Genomic DNA, 20,209 nt, shown 5'->3' with positions numbered 1-20,209 from the left:
CAGTCTAGGATAATTTAGCCCTCCAACTAAAGTGGCATACTTTTGAGGACTCTATCCAATGCCCATGTCATGCAGGACTTTTCCACTCAGGCCTGTGCAACACAAACCATTCTCAGCCCTGTGTGAGCTCTTGGAATCGTTAGGCCTTCTCATTTCCAGTGGTTCCTTTGCTGGCCTTGGGTAGTTTCCTTTCACACACATAGAATAGTACTCAGCCAAATACTTGAGCACACTCCTCTGTAGATCTCTGGAGCTTGCTTGTTCTCTTTCAGAAGCTCCCTCTTTTTTGGTAAGTTGTCTTAAAAATTCTACTTGCCTTGGACAATACCTGCTTTGCAACCCAGCAAGACTTTTGGGGTCTGTTTGGTTTCCCCTTTTTGTACTGCAGCCTAGAAACTGCCTCCAGTGAGTAAACTGGTACAACTGTAGGCCTCCCTTTTTAGTTTTTGTTTTTTTCTCTCAGAGAGCAAGGCCCTGCTGCCTGTTCTCCAGTATGGAAAATAGTTTCATTTATTTTGTCCATTTTTTCCTAGTTGTTTAAGGTGAGAGGGTAAATATGGTTTCTGTTACTCCATCTTGGCTGGTAGTGGACTTTTTATGATGAAACCAAAATAAATATAGAATTGTACTTTTAAGAATCTTTGATGTGAGAATTTGTGTAGCAGAAACGCTTAGAAAAGAGAAGATAAAATCAATTAATATGTTGAATGCTTCCTCTCAAATAACCTAAATGCAATACATTATTGCACAATAAAATATTTTTCAGTAAAGCCAAGTGTCCACGTTCTTACTTTTCCTCATGTTCCAATCTGTGGTTCCAGAGCACAGTATTCACAAAAATTGTATATGGTGGCCAAGGAATATTTTGTAATATTAATTCATATTACTTAAAAAATTTGTAGATACGCAGGCCTGTTGTAACATGAGCAAAGTGCAATATGAATTCTTCACATTGTCAACTAAATGGAAACAGAATGCTAGAACATTGTACCAGTTTGGGTTTTCCAGAATGCACATGGCAAGACAGAGTCAGAACTGTAAGAGATTTATCTGGGAAATGCTCATGAAAGATAAAAGGAGGAGGGAAGAGGAGTGGGCATGAGAAGCCTTCAGACCACAAGTGTCTGACACTTGTGAATGGAGAGAGGGAAGGAGGGGAATTGGGGTAGGAGGACCCTCAGACTGCAATACATCTCTGAAAAAGTGTTGGCCAGCCCTGCAGGGAGCTCAGGCACAAAGACTGCCAGTAGAAGAGTCCTGTATTGGGCAGAAATGGTTTGGTTCTCTTACCCCTGCCTTGCAGCCTCCAATAGCTCCCTGGGAAGAGTGTAACCTCAGCTTGAACACTCAGGTAAATCCTAAAGTCTCTGTAGCTCAAGACTGTAGATAGCTGCACACTTCATGGCCATTTTTCTCTTTGAAGGGGGCTCTGAGGGGCCCACTTTCATGGCTTGTAAAAATTGTGAGTAACTTTACTTTTATAAATATATTTAATGAGGTTTCATAATATTTTCAAAAAACTAAATTAAAACATCAAGTTGATTTCACAAGTTTGATTTAAAATTTGGATAATCATGCCACAACATAGATGAACCTTGAGAACATTATGCTAAATGAAATAAGCCAGTCACAAAAAGACAAATACTGCATGATTCCACTGATATGAGGCATTTAAAGTAGGCAGACTGTTAGAAATAGGAAGTAGAATGGTGGTTGCCAGGGGGCTGGAGGAGGGGGAAAAGGGTAGCTGTTGTTCAATGGATATAGAGTTTTGGTTTTGCAAGATGAAGAAGTTCCAGGGAGCTGTTGGACAACAAGATGCATCCAGTTAACACTACTGTATAAGTACACTTCAAAATGGTTAAGATGTAAATCTCACATTATGTTTTTACCACAATAAACATTTTTATAATCATTCATTATAATTAGTATTTTCGTTTGAATTTTAATAAAATATCTTGAAACAAGCATAAAGAATAATTTATACTCTGGCCCTAAGCCCCACAAATATTAAGGCTTGTGGAGCTTCTGTTTCTCTCAGACCTGGACCACCCTGCCCAAGGTATAGCAACCTGACCCCAACAGCCTGCTTTTTATGCCCATCTTGTTTCAGAAATCTGATTTTAATAGGCTTGATTCAAAATTATAACTTGTAGGTCAAGCATGGTGGCTCATGCCTGTAATCCCAGCACTCCAGGAGGCGGAGACAGGTAGATCACTTGAGCTAAGGAGTTCAAGACCAGCTTGGGAAACGTAGGGAGAAGCTGTCTCTACAAACAATTACAAAACTTAGTTGGGCATGGTGGTGCACACTTATAGTCCCAGCTACTACAGAGGCTGAGGTGGGAGGATTGCTTGAACCCAGGAGGTCGAGGCTGTAGGGAGCCATGTTCATGCCACTGCATTCCAGGTTGGGTGACAGAGCAAGACTCTGTCTCAAAAAAAAAAAAAAAAAAAAAGGCAAACCTACAATTTTTATCCAAATTGATTTAAACAGTGTTAGGACCCTGTACCTTGGCCCATGTTGGGTGAAATGAGCAGAGGAAGGTGTCAAGGGAAGGAATGAAGTCTCAGGTGGGCAGTGGGAGGAGAATGGGATAGTACTTGGTGTGAATGTTGCCAATAATGAAGCCAGCAATGAAGGAAGAGTGGGTGTAATAAAGTAGGAAAGCACATCATACTTAGAGGAAACTGAACAGTGAACTGTAATCAGCCCATAATTGACACATTTAAATTTTTCAGTGGTCTAAAAGAGGAAAATCACACAAATGACCTGCTCTTAAGACACAGTTTTAGCTATTACTTGAAGATGTCCAACAGGATAGTGTACATTCAGAAATATTAACTGCAAAACTTGAACTCACTCTCAAGATTTTCATTAACTTAGACCCACCTGGCTCTGTGACACTGTTTTCAGAAGGTTAAATGCTTGGCAGCAGGGGTAGGCATTTGGGGAAATTTTAGAATTGCACATATCTGAGCAAATTGATTGTGTCCAGAAAGTACTCTTACTGGGAACACAGTGCTAATAAATACAAAATAACAGTCCCCGCTGGGTAGCCTCCAGATGGCAAAACTTACAAGCTGTTTGGCTTTGGAATAGTCATGTAACCTCTCTGTACCTTTGGTTCCTCATCCATAGCAAGGAGGGATATATAGTTCCTACCTCATTAAACTACTGTGATGATTCAATGCAATTATGCATGTAAATAAACCACTAGAACAGGTCCTGGCACATACCAATAATTCAATAAATATTATTAATAATTATTATTTCTTTATGTGGATTTTCTCTTCTTCAGGGCTTTATTATACTTCTAAGCTTAACTGGCTGCCTTGAGAAATGTGCTCATTATGGGAGTCTTGAGTGGATGAGTCTAAATGTATCACCACTACCAGTGGAAAATAAATCAGCTCAAAAATCCTTTAACAATGGTGGTGGATCACCCCTGCACAAAAAGACTAGTTAGGGTGGATATTCCATTTTAAATCACTGCTGTATCTCTACCAGGCAGGCTTTGAAATGATTCTTCTAAAGGGCATAAAAGGAGTTTATTTTTCATGCCTATTCTTGAAATGCTACAGATGCTATGAAAAATAAGAACAAGAAGTGGGAGGCAAAGTTCTTAGATGAATGTGAGATTTAAGATATTACTTCACAAAAACATTGCCAAAGAGTTTTTAGTCTTGTTTTCCTACATTTCATAATTGTGCCCCACAGGTCTCAATTGTGGCATCCTGAAGATGGCCGAATGGCTAATGAGAAAAAGCTAACGGTTCTGTCTGGGACTCCAGTGGCCTTGCTTTGGTACTGTTGACTGTTCTCCCTGCAAAGGCCAAGAAGCCATGGGACCAGAAACCCCTATATTTTTGTAGAATTCCAAGTTGGTGATGTCAACTGAAATATGGGAATTCAGGACCTTAAAAAAAAAAATCTTGAAATGATTAAGTTAAACTCCATTTGATCTGTTTAGATTTACCAAGATTCGTTTCTCTGGCTCTGACCAACCTTACTATGCATTGGAAGCCACAATCCCATTCACTCCCATATGCCAATTCTGAACATTTTTCTTCCTTGAAAGGCAGACCTAGGAGAATAAGGCCCTAGGACATGCGATTCTATTTCTTGCCTGCTTCTTAGCTCACCTTTGAGTTCTAATTTAATGTCTGAGGAATCATGCACTTGTTGACACTGGACATTTCAAAGCAGAGGGAGCTCCCAGGCTGGAATGACAGCCTGTTAAGCCTTAGGGTAATGTCTCCCAAAAGACAGCTAGAAGTCATTTCCATACAAAGGCTCCAAAGACAAAACACACACCTACTTGCCAAAATTCGCACTGTACCTGGGCGTGCCACCTGAAGGCACACAATGACTGCTTTCTTGAGACAGGGGCACAGCTCACAAAATGGACTTCAACATCCCAGGTTCCTTCCACTGGCTCACTTCTGAAGACTTTGATTCTCCTTCTGTTTATAATTTTTATATTACTCTTGGGCTACATGCTTCTGAAAGTGAGGCCCCTGGAGTGAAATATGGTGTGGTGAGACAGGGCCACGTAGGTAAGGGATAACCTGTGAAGCAGATGATTCCTACTTAAGAAGCTCCTAGAGAGAACCTAGACTACACTTAATAAATACTTTTGGCTACTCTTAGGATGGTTAAGATGTCCAAGCTGTCATTTTAACCTTTCCTGCTTTGAAGTTGCAGGAAGAACTTGATGTCACACTGCACTTATCTTTTGACTAATTAAAAGCTTCTCCATCTCACCCCAAATTCTGTCTAAGAATCCAAACATTCATAAGTGGCAGATCAACTTTGTGATGGCCAATAGGCTTTTCTCAATGATTGCCTGTGGATGTTCAAACTAACATTATGGAACGAGCTGCTCTCAAACAGACTGTGTTGGATTTCCTTTTATTGCCCTGTGGACATCTTGGGCACATGCCCTCTGTTTCTGGTCTCTTTCAGTTATTAGAACAGTCTTGTTTTTCAGGTATTAAAAGTCTAGTTCAGATGAAGACTTCACCTCATATCCCCACCCCTACCCTTTGCAGGTCTGACCTGCAGTTGCCCAGAGCAGCAGTGGGGAGGGACATAGGGGCCTAACTTTTCCCTTCCTCACTCCCTGCCTCTGTCTCCTCTAGGATTTGACTATGGAATAGGATGGCAGGACAAGAAGCTCCTGCCTTTTAATTTAGCTCATGCTCTTTATAGTTGTCTCTCAGAGATCAAATGGCCTTTGTGGGCTGGGCATGCTGGCTCACACCTGTAATCTCAGCACTTTGGGAGGTCCCAATAGGAGGATCACTTGGAGCAAGGAATTTGAGACCAGCCTGGGCAACATAGAAAGACTTCATCGCTAAAAAAAAAAAAAAAAAAAAAAAAAAAATTAGCCAAGCATGGTAGTGTATGCCTGTAGACCTAGCTACTCTGGAGGCTGAGGTGGGAGATCACTTGAGCCCAGGAGTTTGAGGTTACAGTGAGCCATGATTGTGCCACTGCACTCCAGTCTGGGTGACTGAGCAAGACCTTGTCTCTAAAAACAAACAAACAAAAAAGAAATGCACTTGTTATAGGGATGTCCAAATGCCAGGCTTTCTTTTCTCTCCTGGGGTATTTCTGAGGATAGCCCTCCCCCTGCCACCACCCACCAAGGATCTTCTCATTACACTATTTTCTGACCCAGGTACTGTCCTTGTGTCTGATTTCTTATGACTTCCCCTCCGGTCCTATTCCAGAGTCCTCACCTGGGGTCTCCTAGTCCCTGTAGGCATCCTCTTGAGCAGGGTCCTCTGGAGATGGTTCTGGTCTGATGGCCCTCTGTGATGTCAATTTGGTCCATGGAAAGCAAACACCGTTTCCACCATTGGAAGGAATGCTGCTGGCTCAGCCACAGTTCTCAGTTCTTCCTCTGGCAGCTCCATACAGTCCCTCGGTTCACACCCTTTTGGGTGAGAATTAGGTAACAATCTCTGTGTTCTTCAAACTCTGGGGGACATGTGACAAGTTTCTTACTTTGGTCTCATGGCAGTCCCTTCACCAGCCTCCTTTTCCCCCTAAAACATTTCATTGTAGGCTGACAGTTCCTTCAGTAAAGTCTTCTTTGATCCATTTCCTTCATAGTGTTTCTTCACTGAACTATACTCTTAATATTTGTATACTTTTCTGTATGTATGCTAGATGTCAATAAGAAAGCTTGTTTAAGCATTTTCAAATTAATCTTGTATTGAGAGTTACCCTTACCTTAGCTTTAAATTGCTTTGCTATGATCTTTGACAAGTTTAGGAACACATATATGTGAAGGGAACTCCTTTACCTACATGAGGACCTAACTTGGAGTTCTTTCAACGCAGTAATAAGCACATAGTTAAATGACTTGGGGGGCTTATTTGCAATCACTATTAACTAAAATAATGAGGCAACGTCTGTGTATCCTGGAGAACCTAACAGGGCAGTTAGAGGTTTTCAAGGGCTCCAGGCTACATGTGAAAAAAAAAACCAGTTACCAAGAGTCTTGTAATTTGACATGAGAATAATGAGTATTTGGTTTAGTTTTTTAACTTCAGACTTTTTGAACTAGTTTTTAAAAACAGACATATATGAACTCTGTTTGAAATCAAAATGATGAGTCATCTGAACTGAAGAGTAAGCTAAGTGACTGAAGAGCACTTTATCATCTCAAATGGAAATATTTGGGGACCCTTTTTCTTAAATACTAAAGACAGTGAAAAATGCCTTAGTTTTTTTGTATTCCACTTCTCAGTAATCGCTGCCTCAGAGATTGTGTCTGTGATAGAAGTAAAAACTTGTCTTTGGGAAGATGATTGTGTATTTCTTGGTATCCTGCTGGTGCCTTAGCAATTGTTCTGTAAACCCAGTAGCATTGGCCCCCCCAGCCCCCAACTATTCTGGGTACCAATGGTAATACCTATGCATTGATTGAAAATTCCCACCATCACCTGGAGAAACTCTTTTATCTCACTGGATGGCCTTGAAAGTCAAGCCACATCCTTGTTGTCCTCTCTGGTTATTTTATTTTTAAAGTGGGAAGGACGGATCTGGAAGGTGACCTTCTGATGCATTTCTTCAGAGTTTAACATGAGGCATAACAGCTGTGTCCTGTGAAATAAGCAACTTCTCCAAACAAGCAACAGTCCTTATTCATCATTCAGATTTTCACAGGGAGGTAAAAATCACCACTTAAAGTTAGCAATGGGTTAACCAAATTTGCAGACCACTCATTTTAGCTTATTGTATAACTGTGCGATCCAGAAGGTGGAAAGACACAGTCTAATGGCTTATAGAGGAGATTATAAGAATTAGCTCATAGGTTAAAGATTTTCTGATGAGTTACAAAATGGATTTCACTCACAGGGGCAAATCTCTCTCACAATCCTTGAGGCATTGTACCAAAAAAAAAATAATAATAATAATAAGGCACAGTTACTTTATGCAATAGTTTTGACATTTTATCAGCATGCAATTAAAATCCCTTTGTCTAAAGTTCTGGTTCTATATTCTTGAACAGATAGAAGCCCAGAATGAACTGTGTTATACATTTTAGAAAGAAGAAATTAATTTGACAACTCATAGACTTTCGTCCTGGGAGGGACCGAGTAGTGCGGTGCTGCACTCTATGGGCTGCTGCAGAAACATACAGGATGCATTTTGTCTGTCTGTCAAGAAAATCTTCCCGAGGAAATATCTTCAATCAATTCTCCGGAATAATCTGGCAGCCTACTCAACATAGATTCTTCTTTCAACAGAAGGAAAAAACAAATACAATAAATGAAGCAATACAGGGAAAAAATAGAAATTAAATATGTTAAAACTCCTCTGGTGGGTGCTGTAGACTGAAAGTTTATGTCTCCTGCAAAATTCATATCTTGAAGCCCTAACCCCCAATGTGATGGTATTAGTGGGTGGGGCCCTTGGGAAGTAATGAGGGTGAAGCCTCGTGAATGGGATTAGTGCCTTTATAAGAGGAAGAAGAGACCAGGGCCTTCTTTCTCTCTTCACTATGAGGATGCCGCAAGAAGGCGGCCATCTGTAAGCCCAAAAGAGGGCCCTCACCAGAACCCAAGCAGCTGGCACCTTGATCTTGGACTTCTCAGCTTCCAGAACTGTGAGAAATAAATGTTTGTTGTTTAAGTCACCCAGTCTATGGCATATTGTTATAGTAGCCCCAATTGATTAAGACAAAGGTGTTTAAGTGAGGTGAAGATGAAATGAAGTGAGAAAAAGGAAAACAACAGGAAAGCAAGTTGGTGTTGCTCACACATTCAAAAACTAACTTGGATTTGTTCAAGTAGAAAAATCCAGGCAATCATAGACAAATGCCCTAACTTGGAGTTTGGGTGTGTATTGCAATGGCATGGATATAAAAAGGAAAGCACAATGGTGTGTTTCCCCCATTGACTTCTCTGGTTTCCCATAATGAAAAAGAGCTTTACAAGCCAATGTTTGCTCTTCATTAGAACACAAAATGAGACAAACAATGGTTCTGTGTGACTAGACTGGCAGCACTTGAAAGCTTGAATGCAGAGGTTGTTTTGGGATGTGGCATTAATGTGCACTTTAATCTTCTAGGACTTCATCAAAGCAGGGAAATGTGCAAAATAGGAGAGAAAACATTTAAATGTTAAAAAGACATAAATTCGGCCGGGCGCGGTGGCTCAAGCCTGTAATCCCAGCACTTTGGGAGGCCGAGACGGGCGGATCACGAGGTCAGGAGATCGAGACCATCCTGGCTAACATGGTGAAACCCTGTCTCTACTAAAAAATAAAAAAAAAAAAACTAGCCGGGCGAGGTGGCGGGCGCCTGTAGTCCCAGCTACTTGGGAGGCTGAGGCAGGAGAATGGCGTAAACCCAGGAGGCGGAGCTTGCAGTGAGCTGAGATCCGGCCACTGCACTCCAGCCTGGGCGACAGAGCAAGACTCCGTCTCAAAAAAAAAAAAAAAAAAAAAAAAAGACATAAATTCATTTAATTTATTTAGATATATACTGACAATATGGTTTTTAGATATTATCGTTGATACATACATTAGATTGGCTTTTTCCCCTCCCTTTGGGAGTTTTGCTGATATGGTCTTACTTTTTTTCTCAGATTTCATGTGATCAAGAGTATGCCACTGCTGGTTAGATGGGACTGTGATGGATGTCTGATTTTAACAAAATTTGGTCTAAACGAGACTCATGTCCTTGACCTTGGCCTTATTATCTCCATTCTCTACTAAAGTCATCATAAATTACTCTTAAATGCTAATTTTCTCTCAGTTCCAAAGATTCCTAGACTATAGAAAAGTACTGAAGAAAGGGTCTTAGCAATGTGCTTGCTTGATTCCCTAATGTTAGTGTTGAAAATCATGTGTCCTGGATTATAATTTATGGCTTCCCCCAACTCAACTATTTCACATTGAGTCTTATTCTCTGGATCTTGTTCACTGAAAATCATTAGGCTCTTCCCTCCTGTAATCACAGCAGTGAGTTGGTAATGAATCAATTTCCAGCCTATGAATTCCTATCTCATAAAAGATCAGAAAAAGCACTGGAGAAATCTATGAAACCTGGTGTGCAAAGAATGCCAGCTACCTCAGGTTAGTTGACTTCAATTCAATGAGACAAAAATAGCATTGATTGTCTACTCCACCAACAGCTGTTTCTTATTTCCAATCTCGCAGTGCCACAGTTGGGCTTAAATCTGGCCATTACTGTAATCTAGCAGAGAAACACCGTCCTTAGGCTTTTTGTGAAATCATTTGGAAGAAAAGATTAATTGGCCACTGAATAAGCATCCTTCCTCCATTTCACTTTTGGAAGCAGGATTCTTTCTTCTTGGGCCCAATAGTAGCAATAATAAATACACTTTTGCAGCCGTAGGGTATGAACCCAGGACTGATTTAAGCCAGGAAAAGGAGTCTTGTGCCCTTGCCATGGAGAAGGCCTGTGACCTAGTTCTGGCTCATGAAATATAAGAGCAAGTGTGCTGGGGGAAAGAATTTCCTCCTCATAAAGCAAGAGTTGCATGAGAAGAAAGTTACACTTGCCCACTCTCATCCCCTCCTGCTTTATGGAGCTGTTATGTGAGGCTGCAGGCATCTTGTAACCATGAGGTGTTAATTCTGTGGATGAGACCCCTGAGAGCTGACCACACCTGGAAGAGCCTAGGTCTGAACTTCTTGTTTCTTAAGGTTTAAGCCTCTGCACTTGAATGTTCTGTTAGTTAGAGCTGAATGTGTTTCAGCTGCTACAGATGGTCGTAAGTCTGAGTAGGAGGTAGCACATCTCCTCGCTGCTGCCTGGAGGAGTATTAGAATTTGGCCATCCTACCTTCTATTAATTGCTGCCTTCTTGATTGCCACTTCGACTGCACAGTGCCCTAATAGTCCTAAGGAGTATAGTTCAGTAAAGCCCGGCGCTGTGTAAAAGCAGCCTGTATTCACAACTGAAGTTGGCCTTTAAATGTGTGGTTTGAAGGACATCGCCGTTCTCATCTAGCGTATAAAATAAATAAAATAAATGTATTATCTGCTTTCAGTCTGAAATTCTATTTGTGAAGCTTATTCCTAGAGTCTTCAAGACTTCTTTCTTAAATTATGTGTTTTCTTGAGTGGAGACCAGCATCCTACACTCTTATCAGTTCCCATGTTAGCTGAGATGGAGAACTGCAAGCTGGGAATAAAATGAATAGAATTTTAGGACCTATGAGTTCATAGAAATCTTTGAGATCATCTAACTTCACATCTTTATTTTGTATATTTAAAAGAAAAGCCAAAAACTGTGGACCAGAGAGTTTCAATAGTTTACCAGATAATGTCAATAATCCAGGTTTCCAGGCTTCCAGTCCAGAGGATTTTTTTATCTTCTTGTCACCCCAGATTAAGGGTATGAACAGCACATTTAGAATGCCTTATAGAAGCCTGCGGCCGTTTCTCTACCTGGGTCTGGAGTCTGTGGGCTTGAAACTTTATTTGAATGGTTGGTATACTTTTAGCAATGGAGGTTGGGGTGTAGGGCATGGCCTAAAAGGAGGAGCTGATGGACATCGGCGGGAGCAGACACATGGCCACTGGCCTCTGGGTTTTGCTGACGTCTAACCCTGCATTTGCCCTGTATCTATGGGAAAGTGCAGGTGCTTCTCTCTCACTCTTTCTTACTTGATAGACTACATACATGTTTGTTTTGAATAATTCATCTATTTAACAAATGTCATAACATGCTACCTTTATGATAGACTCTCATTCTTTAAAAAAGCCTATTTCTGAGGTTTAAAAAATAAATCACTGCTATGTATGTTTACAAACAGATGTTTCAGTGCACCTGGGATCCTCAAATACAAATGCTTCTTAAAATATTAGGTTAAATATTCCAAAGAGATCCCCATATTTTGTCAAGCACTTACGGATCTATAAATAAAGGCATGCACTGTTTAAAGAAATTCTGACTTTTTATAAAAGAGCATGAATTTATTGCAATACCAACAGTAGTCAATCTCTTTAGATATGTAGTTTTAAAATATGTTATTTCAAAAGAGCCAGATTTGTAATTGTTTTCATGATTTGTTTTTGCTTAGACACCTACACAATCCTTCTATTCCAAACAATCTTCAGGTCATAAATCTTGGAATGGTTTCTGTGTTTTCTTGCCCTCTGCTGGCTAAATTGAGACCTTTCTTAGGACATGCCAATCAGACAAACCCTGTGGGTCACAGGTATACATCCTCCATCCCTCTCGTTTTTGGGTCCATTTGGCAAACGCCTCCTCAACAACTTTTATGCCAGAGATAAAAATCTAGCTTTAGATCCCCTGCTTCTCATCAAGATATCCACGACCTGGTGACTCTACTTTATAACATTTGTCTGTTCTCAAGCATCTTTTGTATTTACCCCCTGCATCCTATGATTAGCAACTTATTATATCTTATAGCATTCCTGAATTGTCTCTACTACATAATTAAGTAAATTATCATGCCAGTGAGTAAACATAAGATGTAACAATCTGTCTTGCTTATTAATTGCTTGTTGTTTGCCTTGTTTCCCCAGTGTGACTGTCATCTCTCTAGGCTTTCATTCAGCCCCATCAACTGGATCCCAAAGAGCCCTCGGCCATGGAAACTAGGCCCCTACACCTCTCCCAGACCTTCATGGGCTGCTGAAGGGACCCCGGTGCCTGGTGGAACCCTGACATTCCCAGGCATCCCCTAGTCCCTCTGCAGTGGCCAAAGTAGAGCACACATGCTTGGGGAAAATCAGCCCTTCCCCAGTGGGCCATGCAGAAGAGGGTGAAACAACACATGATCTGAGACCTGTGTTCTCCCCTCTCCTGGAGATGTGAACCCCAGCTGATATCCTTGAGGTTCTCCACTGCTCTCTCCTCTCTCCCGTGTAATACTCACAAGACTGGTGTTGTTCTAGGGTAGGCTCTGGAGCAACTCCTGCTCTTCAATGTCTCCTCCATTCACATCTAAATTGAAAGCTTTTTCAATTATTTTGTCTCCCAGTTATTCTGAAGGTACATGTTATTTATGTATTTATTGGCTCTCTTTGTTGAGCTGTACTTTTTTTGTGCAGAGAGAGGGTGTATGGAGAGATTTGAATTTGGGTGGCTGGCGTTATTATCATATGGGAAATGGCAGAAGTTCTCTTCTGATGTTTTGCATTGTTTTTTTTTTTTTTGAGACGGAGTCTCGCTCTGTCACCCAGGCTGGAGTGCAGTGGCCGGATCTCAGCTCACTGCAAGCTCCACCTCCTGGGTTTACGCCATTCTCCTGCCTCAGCCTCCCGAGTAGCTGGGACTACAGGCGCCCGCCACCTCACCCGGCTAGTTTTTTGTATTTTTTAGTAGAGACGGTGTTTCACCGTGTTGGCCAGGATGGTCTCGATCTCCTGACCTCGTGATCTGCCTGTCTCGGCCTCCCAAAGTCCTGAGATTACAGGCTTGAGCCACCGCGCCCGGCCGCATTGTTTTTGTTTTGTCAGTGAGGTAGAAAACAAGACAATCAGCTAAATGAGGATGGGAGAAAGGTCGGGGGAGAAGGTGTGAATGATTGTCTGAAGAAGCTGGAGATGGAAGGACAAGGCAGTGTGACAGCCTAGCGGCAAGAAGGCACTGCTTGCAGTTAGCAGTAGTAAATTTTAAAGTAAGACCAGTCAGCATGATCGTGGGCTTTTCTCCAGCAACGTTCAGCTGCATCCTGTTGTGGTTTTGCCAAATGAGTACAAAGAAATGTGCTAAGCAGATATGAGAAAAACCTTAAAGCACTCCTGTGAAACACAAAAGTAGAAAGACATGTCATATTCTTGGGTTAGACAATGAAGCATCATGAGGATGCCAGTTCTCCCAGGTTAATATATACACTTATTGTCATTACATTAAAAGTACCGTTTATTTTTTTTCTGGAGTGAGAGAAGTTGATTCTAAACTACATAAGAAAAATTAACAAGCAGAATATTCAGGAAAACTCCTAAAAAGAGGCACTATAAACAAAAGGAATGAACTGGGTATTTAAAGCCAAAAGAAAATTTAAAAACAAAATGACCCTAAAATGTGTGAAAAGCTACTCAATCTAGCTTATATTAAGAAAAAAGTGAATTAAAAGCATTTAAAAATCTTATTGCTCATCTATTTGGCAAGTTCAAAAAGGTTGCTAGTATACTTTGTTGGTGGGGCTGTGGAAAAATAGGTACTGTCATCATTATGGTTTAGGCCCTATGGAGAATAATTTGGAATTAACTAATAAAACTACATTTGCATTTACCTGTTGATTGAGCAATTCTAATTTTAAGAATCTCTACAAATTCAAAACGATATATGAAGAAAGTTATTTATTGAGAGACATTATGTATAGTAGCAAGTGATTATAAACAATCCAAATATCCATCTCCATGTTAATAGATTGGAAGAATCAATATTATTAAAATGTGCATTCTACCCAAAGCAATCTACAGATTCAATGCAATCCCTATAAAAATAACACTGACATTATTCACAGAAATTTAAAAAAAAACTAAAATTTATACGGAACCACAAAATACACAGAATAGCACAAGCTACCTTGAATAATAAGAACAAAACTGGAGGCATCACATTACATGACTTGAAATTACACTGCAGAACTATAGTAACCAAAACAGCATGGTACTGGCATAAAAGCAGACACATAGACCAATGGAGCAGAATACAGAACCAATAAATAAATACACACTCGACAGTGAACTCATTTTTGACAAAGGTGCCAAGAATATACACTGGGGAAAGGACAGTCTCTTTAATAAATGGTGCTGGGAAAACTGGATGTCCATATGCAGAAGGATAAAACTGGACCCCTATCTCTTGCTATAGATAAAAATCAAATAAAAATGGATTAAAGACTTAAATCTAAGACCTCAAACTATGAAACTACTAAAGAAAACACTGGGATTCAATACTATTCCCATCAAGCTACCCTTGACTTTCTTTACAGAACTAGAAAAAACTACTTTAAATTTCATATGGAACCAAAAAAGAGCCTGTATAGCCAAGACAATCCTAAGCAAAAAGAACAAAGCTGGAGGCATCATGCTAACTGACTTCAAACTATACTACAAGGCTACGGTAACCAAAACAGCATGGTACTAGTAGCAAAAGAGACATATAGACCAATGGAACAGAACTGAGACCTCAGAAATAACACCACAGATCTACAACCATCTGATCTGTGGACAAACCTGCCAAAAACAAGCAATGGGGAAAGGATTTCCTATTTAATACATGGTGCTGGAAAAACTGGCTAGCCATATGCAGAAAACTGAAACTGGACCCCTTCCTTACACCTTATACAAAAATTAACTCAAGATGGATTAAGGACTTAAATGTAAAACCCACAATCATAAAAACTCTAGAAGAAAACCTAGACAATACCATTCAGGACATAAGCATGAGCAAAGATTTCATGATGAAAATACCAAAAGCAATTGCAACAAAAGCCAAAATTGATAAATGGGATCTAATTAAACTAAAGAGCTTCTGCAAACAGAAACTATCATCAGAGTGAACAGATAACCTACAGAATGGGAGAAAATTTTTTCAATCTACTGACTTGACAAAGGTCTAATATCCAGAATGTACAAGAAACTTAAACAAATTTACAAGAAAAAGACAAGCACATCAAAAAGTGAGGAAAGGACATGAGTAGACACTTCTCAAAAGACATTTATGCAGCCAACAAACATATGGAAAAAAGCTCATCATCACTGAGCATTAGAGAAATACAAATCAAAACCACAATGAGATAACATCTCATGCTAGTCAGAAAGGCAATTATTAAAAAGTCAAGAAACAATAGATGCTGGTGATGCTGTGGAGAAATAGGAATGTTTTTATACTATTGGTGGGAATGTAGATTGGTATAACCATTGCGGAAGACAGTGTGGCGATTTCTCAGGGATCTAGAACCAGAAATACCATTTGACCCAGCAATCCCATATGCAAAAGAATATAAATCATTCTACTATAAAGATACATGCTGGCCGGGCGCGGTGGCTCAAGCCTGTAATCCCAGCACTTTGGGAGGCCGAGACGGGCGGATCACGAGGTCAGGAGATCGAGACCATCCTGGCTAACACGGTGAAACCCCGTCTCTACTAAAAATACAAAAACTAGCCGGGCGAGGTGGCCGGCACCTGTAGTCCAGCTACTCGGGAGCCTGAGGCAGGAGAATGGCGTGAACCCGGGAGGCGGAGCTTGCAGTGAGCTGAGATCCGGCCACTGCACTCCAGTCCGAGCGACAGAGCGAGACTCCGCCTCAAAAAAAAAAAAAAAAAGATACATGCACATGTATGTTTATTGCGACACTATTTATGATAGCAAAGACATGGAGCCAACCCAAATGCCCATCAATGATAGACTGGGTAAAGAAAATGTGGTACATATATACCATGGTATACTATGGTATACAGCCATAAAAAACAATGAGATCATGTCCTTTGCAGGGACATGGACGAAGTTGGAAGCCATTATCCTCGGCAAACTAACACAGGAACAGAAAATCAAACACCGCATGTTCTCACTCAAAAGTGGAAATTGAACAATGAGAACACATGGACACAGGGAGGGAAACAACACACACCAGGGCCTGTTGTGGAGTGGAGGGCAAGGGGAAGGAGAGCATTGGGACAAAAACCTAATGCATGTGGGGCTTAAAACCTAGATGACGGGTTGATAGGTACAGCAAACCACCACGGCACATGTATACCTGTGTAACAAACCTGCATGTTCTGCACATGTATTCTGAAACTTAAAGTAAAATAAAAAAAAGAAAATGTGGTACATACACAGTGAAGTACTATTCAGCCATAAAAAATGAGATCTTATCATTTGCAACAACTGAATGGAAATGGAGGATATTATGTTGAATAGAATAAGCCAGGCATAGAAGGATAAATTTCACATGTTCTCATTCATTTGTGGGGGCTTAAATTAAAACAATTGAACTGATGATGATAAAAAATAGAATAATGGTCACTGGTGGCTGGGAAGGGTAGTGGGGGTGGGGAGGAAAATTAGGATGGTTAATGGTTACAAAAATATAGTTAGAATGAATAAGATCTAGTATTTGATAGCTCAACAGGGTGACTAGTCAACAAAAATGTATATTGTACATTTAAAAATAACTAAAAGAGTATAATTGGAATGTTCCTAACACAAAGAAACGCTTGAGGTGATGAACATTTCATTTATCCTGAAGTGATTATTCGGCTTTATATGCCTGTATCAACATATCTCACATAACCCATAAATATATAAGCCTACTATGTACCCATACAAATTGAAAAGAAGAAAAAAGAGAGAAAAACAATAACAAATATCCATCAACAGGGGTCTTGTTAAATCAATTATGGTGCATCCACAAAAATAGAGAACGAAACAGCTATGAAAAAGAAAAGTTCTCAGCTGGGTGCAGTGGCTCATGTCTGTAATCCCAACATTTTGGGAGGCTGAAGTGGGTGGATTATTTGAGTCCAGGAGTTTGAGACCAGCCTGGGCAACATAGTGAAGCCTTGTCTATTAGCCCAGCATGGTGGTGCGTGCCTGTAGTCCCAGCTATCTGAGTGGGCTGAGGTGGGAGGATCGCTTGAGTCAAGGTTGCAGTAAGCCCTGATTGTGCCACTGCACTCCAGTGTAGGCAACAGAGTGAGACCCTGTCTCAAAAAAAAAAAAAACAACAAAAACAAAAACCAAGATTAGGCACAAAAGACTGGATGAATAGATAGATAAAATACATATATAGACTTGTATATTTTGTGTAGAGGCGGTGATACTGCTCTAAATATATTGAGCAATGTAGAGATTTTACAAATTAAAAAAATAATAAAATTAAAAAGAAAATGAGAGCACACACAGACATTGGAAACAAATGAGCTTAAAATGAATATCAGATGGAGAGATCATGTGCCTCTTCTTGTTGATCCTGGACTTGTGAGCTTCCCCAGTAAAGCTTGCTCTTTATACTGCAACCACGGCAGGCTGTGGAATTTGCACACTTTGCTTCAATTGTGTTTACTGTCTATTGTCTGTCTTTTCCCACTCAATAGTCAGCTACACGCAGCAGGGATCTCTGTCGGCTTTGTTCACGGATGTATACATATAGCCTGAACATGTCTGGCACACCGTAGGTGTTCAATAAATATTTGTTGAATGAATGAAACACCCAGTGAGCAAGGAAGCGAAGTCATTCTTTGTGCGCACTTATTTTAATGCCCCAAAACTAGCACAGGACTAGCAAAGGAATTGCCTGATATATGTTTTTATCTGAGCCCAGATGTTTTTAGCAGAACTGCAACTACATGCCTGTCTTCACTGACTTCTATTTATATCTGGGCAATAGCCCTGGACCCTGCTGTCCTGGCTTCATCTGTAGCTGGCAGTCTCCGGCAGCCATGATATTGCCCAGGCTTGTGCTGTGTTGAAAGTGGCCCAAACTGCCAAAGATTTACTCTCCTCTCCCTTTTAGTGTACTTCCCACTGGGCTGCTTTGTGGATGTTTCAGAGGAGTTTCTCCATTCCTTTCTAGTTGGCTTACAATGATAGTTTGGATTCATGGAGAAATAAATCTCTTTTAAAAAATGGCTACATATAGATGAAGAAATTTCTTTCAGTAGATCTGGTTTAACAATAAACTGGAGCGATCTGACTATCACTAAGAATGGCATCAACCTCTCCACAGCCCTGTCTTAGCATTTCATTGTTTCCATAATATCCACCGAAAGGCTTTGGTTTAGAGTTCACTTCTTAAAGCATTTAGCCCCAGGAGTAAAACAAGTGTGGATTAAATCCTAGCTTGAACAATTTACTAATTCATCATCCTGAGACTCAGTTTCCACAATTTTAGCAACACCTATTTTTCTGAGTTGTTGGAAATACTAGCAAATATGTATGCTATACCTCTTGTACAGTGTCCATTCTTCGATGAAGAATGAGCTATGAACAAAAATAGACCTACTATTCCTACTAAAAATTGTAGGGGAAAAAGATTGGAAGGAAATACATCAAAATGAATAATCATTGCCATTGGGTAGTGAGATTATTGTGCTTTTATCTTGGTGATTTAAATTTTCCCCAGCTTTTTATATCTTGTAAAATGACTTTGCAGTAAGTTTATCATCACAAACGTTAATAAAATAATAACTTAGGCCGGGCGCGGTGGCTCAAGCCTGTAATCCCAGCACTTTGGGAGGCCGAGACGGGCGGATCACGAGGTCAGGAGATCGAGACCATCCTGGCTAACATGGTGAAACCCCGTCTCTACTAAAAAATACAAAAAACTAGCCGGGCGACATGGCGGGCGCCTGTAGTCCCAGCTGCTTGGGAGGCTGAGGCAGGAGAATGGCGTAAACCCAGGAGGCGGAGCTTGCAGTGAGCTGAGACCCGGCCACTGCACTCCAGCCTGGGCGGCAGAGCGAGACTCCGTCTCAAAAAAAAAAAAAAAAAACTTAAATAACCCTTAGTAGCTTAAAAATTCTCAATTATCCTTCCACAATTCTGTCCTGATTCTCTATAAGAACACAAATCTAACTAAATAAAATAAGTTATGTCAGTTCATTTCATTAGCAACCAGAAGAATTAATATGAGTACACAGACCCACGGTCTAAAACAAGAAATCAGTCTGCAAACAAATATGAGTAAGAATTTAAACTAGGGGCCTGATCTTCAGCACAAATGTTGAAGTCGGAACTTTCAGGACCTGGTGAACAGAAGGCAAGCTTTGAATAATGTTGGCCAAGAAGAACAATCTCGAGATCAGGAAATGGGCCAATAGTGTGCCCTCTGTGAACCAGAGAGCAGCCCTCATTGTCTGCTGGGAAAGCATCCTCTTCAAAGGCACTTCTGGAGCGACCTCAGCCATGCCACAGCCACTTTCAGGGATCAGTGTGGAGAAAGATTCATAGTCAGGTTGTGGGTGCCTCCACAACGGGATGACTATTGCTTGCATCACCTGAGGGGTGGAAAGTGACCACTGGCTGAGAGAATGCAATCTAAGAGATTAGTACCTAAGGGGGAAGGAAATGCAGAGATGGTGGTTTCTGCTCTGTGAGCTGCCCAGCCCCTCCCACCTCCTATTGCTTGCAGGGGCTGTGGTCAAGGTTGCAAGAGGATCAGTGGGGACTGAGTATGACCACTCAGTCCTCCTGCATGAGACTTCTAACAACTCTACATTTGACAAGGGAGGAAACAGGAAGTGGGGGGCTTAGATGGAAACATGGGGTGGGGGATGGTATATTCAAGACTTCAAAGGGCAAGTGTTTTTGCCAATTCAGGTTCCCCAGTGACCGAAGATGTTGAAATGTGTTTCCTGTGTTGCCCCTTTTCTGTGTTGACCAGCTCTGTAACTAATGACACCTGCAGTCTGCTGCAGAGCTCTGCATCCTGACAATCAGAACAAACCATTCATCTCACAGTCCTATAGCAGAAAGCTAGGGTCAATTAGTTACCAAAATTGATACTTATTATGGGGAAAATTTATAACAGAATAGATGGTGAGCCATCTGTACAACTCTGGCAATGCCCTTGGATTGCACAGACAAGATTAGGAAATTAATAACAGAGTTGTGCTCCATCTATCTTCTAGAAAACACATCTAATTTTTCCCCTTAGCTTCATTTTTACGTTTCCACTTTGTGCAGATCTTTTACTTGCTTTTTCCTCCCTCTTATTTAACTCTCAAAAGAAG

Source organism: Trachypithecus francoisi, unplaced genomic scaffold, assembly GCF_009764315.1.
Source record: "Trachypithecus francoisi isolate TF-2019V2 unplaced genomic scaffold, Tfra_2.0 Lachesis_group4, whole genome shotgun sequence".
Lineage (NCBI taxonomy): Eukaryota > Metazoa > Chordata > Mammalia > Primates > Cercopithecidae > Trachypithecus > Trachypithecus francoisi.
This window is presented reverse-complemented; position numbering follows the sequence as displayed.